Consider the following 4,862-nt stretch of genomic DNA (forward strand, 5'->3'; position numbering starts at 1 on the left):
CACGGCCATCCCCTGCCCAGGGCCGGAGCCCGGCGGTGCCCGGGCGGTGCGGGCGCGGTGCGGGCGGTTGATTAGCGTGATTCCGGCATTGTGATGCAGAGGCGGTCGGGGCACCAGCTGCTCCTGCCCGGGTGTTTATTGTTACCTAGAGACGCCCCTGGCTCCCGCCCAGCTCCCCCCAGCCCCGCACGATGCAAAATTTATAGCGCGGCGGGTCCCGCGTTAACTCTCTGCCTCCCGGGCGGGGGGCGGCGGGGGAGGCTGCGGGAGCCCACCGGGGTGGGCACGGGCGGGGGGCAGCGGCCGAGCAAAGCCACCACGGGCGGTGCCACACGGGGGGATGGATGGCAGGCTGCACCGTGCCGTATCGTGCCGTGCCACCGTGCCGTGCCGTGCCGTGCCACCGGAGCCTCAGGCCTGCAGCACAGCGTTCCCTGCGGAGTCCGTATCCATGGCACGGCTAATCCTCCGGCCGGGCAGGGAGCCAGCCCGTCCGCGGTGCCCGCCGGCTGCCAGCCCGGCTGCTGGAGAGGACACGGCCCCGGCTACCCCCTGTCCCGGCCGGGCGGTGCCAGCCCAGCGCTGCGGTGCCTCAGCCCGGCCACCCCAGCCCTGCTCAGGGGGACAAGAGTGTCCCCACACGGCCCAGAATGTCACCGGGCGGGCAGAGGGGACGCGGCCGGGAGGGACGGGCAGGACGGGCTCTCACCGCTGGGATCCGCTCGGTGCCCCGGTTCTGCTCCTTCCCGCTGCCGTGGGGCGGCACAGCCCGGCGGGGAAGGGCTCAGCGAGGCTCCGCTCCGCACCGAGCACGGAGCGGCACAGGCGGTGCCATCTGCCCCCGCGTGACCCCGAGCGCGGCCACTCCCTCCGTGTCCCCGGCCAGCCCCGGTGACACCGGTGTCGCCGTCACCTGCCGCCCCCAGCCGAGCCCCGCCACACCGGGGGCCACCGGGACCCCGCCGTGTCCCCCCGCCGTGTCCCCCCGCCACCGCTCCCGCTCCCCCCCCTCCGCTCCCTCCACCTCTCAGCAAGTTTTTTATGTGATTACAGGCACTGCATGGTAATTAGTGCTAAACTCATTTGCACAACTACAGTTAATTGGCTACAACAATTAATTAATGTGTTGGAAATTTGGCACTGGAAAAAAAAAAAAAAAAGAGAGAAAAGGAAAAAAAAAGTTTGTCATCAGAGGGGAAGAAGGGGGGAGAGGGGAGGATGCACCCACCTGCACCCACCTGCAGCCCCGCTTCTTCCCCTAAGTTTCCCCCAGAGCTGCAGTTCCTGCCTTGCTCTGTGCTTTGTTTTCCGGTTTTTTTTCCTTCTTTTCCGTTTTTCCCCTTTTGTTGTTGTTTCTTTTTTATTTCCTCCCTTTTTTTTCCTGTTTTCCTGCTTTCTTTCACCCCTTTTCCCGTTTATGTTGTTTTGTTGTTTTTTTTTTTTGCAACTTAAGCAAACTCATTTCCCTGATAAAATACAGCATGACTAATGACTGAAGCATGTAAAAATCATTGGGAAAATGTCCTTGGAAGACGAATGCATTTTCAGCAGAATAATTAACTTAATTAACAAATTCACATGCATATTCATCAGGCTATTAATGTCTTCTCAGCTCAGCTTGACGAACATTGCGGTAATAACCATCTCATTTGCATATTGCATTCTACTGCTATCCAAAAAAAAAAAAAAAAAAAAAAAGAGGAGGAATAAAAAAAATAAAAAAATACGGAAAAAAGAGGTGGATGCACACGCGTGTGCTCCCGGGGGACGGCCGGTGGGTGGGGTGTGTGTCCCGGGGAGGCTCCGGGCCTCGTGTGCCGGGATCCGCGTGCCGGCGCGGAGCGGAGCGGCGGGAGGCGCGAGGCCACGGCGCCGTGCCGGTACCCGCCGCTCCCGGCCCCGGCATCTGCGGCAGGCGGCGCGGAGCGGGCGCGGAGGGGGAGAAGGACCCGTAGCAGCTGTCGGCCTAATTCGGCAAACGTGCTGCTCGTGGGCGGCTTAGAAAAACAGATTAGGCGCCTGCGACAGGCACTGATTCCTGACATACGCTCGGGGTCTGCGTCTTCATCGGTGGAGAGTGGAGGAGGGAGGGTGAGGAGGGTGGTGGGGCCGTGGGGAGGGTGGGGGTGGTGGGGGTGAGGGGGATGACAGGGATGAGTGGGGTGGTGGGGAGGATGGGGATGGAGGGAATGATTGGGGTGATGAGGAGGATGGGGATGAAGGGAATGATTGGGGTGATGAGGAGGATGAGGATGATTGGGGTGATGAGGAGGATGGGGATGAAGGGAATGATTGGGGTGATGAGGAGGATGGGGATGAAGGGAATGATTGGGGTGATGAGGAGGATGAGGATGATTGGGGTGATGAGGAGGATGGGGATAAAGGGGATCATGGGAATGATGGGAGCGATGGGGTGAAGGGGATGACAGGGATGATTGGGGTGATGAAGATGATGGGGATGATGGGGTGAAGGAGGTGATGGGGATGAGTTGGGTGAAGGGGATGACAGGGATGAGCAGGGTGATGAGGAGGATGAGGATGATGAAGAGGATGGGGATGATGGGAGTGATTGAGGTGATGGGAAGATGGGGATGAAGGGGATCATGGGAATGATGGAAGTGATGGGGTGAAGGGGATGACAGGGATGAGTGGGGTGATGAGGAGGATGAGGATGATGGAGATGATGGAGATGATGGGAGTGATGGGGTGATGGGGGTGATAGGGATGAAGAGAATGTGGAAGCAAGAGGGGAATGGGGATGAATGAGATCATGAGGATGATGAGGGCAATGGGATGAAGGAGATGATGGGGATGACAGGGATGATTGGGGTGATGAGGAGGATGAGGATGATGGAGATGATGGGATGAAGGAAATGATGGGGATGAGTGGGGTGATGAAGAGTATGAGGATGATGGGGATGATGGGGTGAAGGGGATGACAGGGATGATTAGGGTGGTGGGGAGGATGAGGATGATGGGGGCGATGGGATGAAGGACATGATGGGGATGAAGGGAATGATTGCAGTGATGAAGTGAAGGGGATGATTGGGATGATGATGAGGATGGGGATGAAGGGGATGGGGGTGATGGAGATGTTGGGGGTTATGGGGAAAATGGGGATGATGGAAATGATGGGGATGATGAGGATGAAGAGGAAGATGAAGATGAGGATGATGAGGATGATGGGGGTGATGGGTGTGGTGGAGGTGATGAGGATGAAGGGGAAGATGGGGATGATGAAGAGGCTGATGAGGATGATGGGGGTGATGAGGATGATGAGGATGATGAGGATGATGAGGGTGATGAGGATGATGAGGATGATGAGGATGATGAGGGTGATGAGGATGATGAGGATGATGGGGTGATGGGTGTGGTGGAGGTGATGAGGATGAAAGAGAAGATGGGGATGATGGAGAGGATGGAGAGGATGATGAGGATGATGAGGATGATGAGGATGATGAAGATGATGGGGTGATGGGTATGGTGGAGGCGATGAGGATGAAGGGGAAGATGGGGATGATGGAGATGAAGGGGGTGATGAGGAAGATGGGGTTGAAGGTGAGGATGAAGATGAAAGTGATGGTGGGGATGAAGGTTGTGATGGGGTGAAAGGGTTGAAGATGATGATGGGGATGATGAGGGTGATGAGGATGAAGGGGATGATGAGGGACAAAGCGAATGATGGAGGTCACGGGGATGAAGGGAATGAAGGTGATGAAAGGGATGATGGGAATGATGGAGATGATGGGATGAAGGGGACTGTGAGGATGATGAGGATGGTGGGGATGAAGGAGATGAAGAGAGTGATGAGAGTGATGGGGGCATCAAGCAAATTCTGCCCCCAAGGAGACTCCACTGTCCCTCCCTGGGTCCTGCCACACCCTGATTGGCTCCACCCATGGGTGCCACACCCTGATTGGCTCCACCCACCCACCCACGCATGTGCACACAGACAGATGTCAGCCATGGAGCACACGGGGATGATGGTTGGAATCCATGGATGGATGATGGATGGATGGATGGATGGATGGATGATGGATGGATGGATGATGGATGGATGATGGATGATGGATGGATGGATGGATGGATGGATGGATGGATGGATGGATGGATGGATGGATGGATGGATGGATGGATGGATGGATGGATGGATGGAATCCATGGATGGATGGATGATGGATGGATGGATGGATGATGGATGATGGATGGATGATGGATGGATGATGGATGGATGATGGATGATGGATGGATGGATGGATGGATGATGGATGGATGGATGGATGGATGGATGATGGATGGATGGATGGATGGATGGATGATGGATGGATGGATGGATGATGGATGATGGATGGATGGATGGATGGATGATGGATGGATGGATGGATGGATGGATGGATGGATGGATGGATGGATGGATGATGGATGGATGGATGGATGGATGGATGATGGATGGATGGAATCCATGGATGGATGGATGATGGATGGATGGATGGATGGATGGATGGAATCCATGGATGGAAGATGGATGGATGGATGATGGATGATGGATGGATGATGGATGATGGATGGATGGATGGATGATGGATGGATGGATGGATGGATGGATGGATGGATGGATGGATGGATGATGGATGATGGATGATGGATGGATGGATGGATGATGGATGATGGATGGATGGATGGATGGATGGATGATGGATGGATGATGGATGATGGATGATGGATGGATGGATGGATGATGGATGGAAGATGGATGATGGATGGATGGATGATGGATGGATGGATGGATGATGGATGGATGGATGGATGATGGATGGATGGAATCCATGGATGGATGGATGGATGATGGATGGATGGATGGA

Source organism: Poecile atricapillus, chromosome 27, assembly GCF_030490865.1.
Source record: "Poecile atricapillus isolate bPoeAtr1 chromosome 27, bPoeAtr1.hap1, whole genome shotgun sequence".
In the NCBI taxonomy this organism is placed as follows: Eukaryota; Metazoa; Chordata; class Aves; order Passeriformes; family Paridae; genus Poecile; species Poecile atricapillus.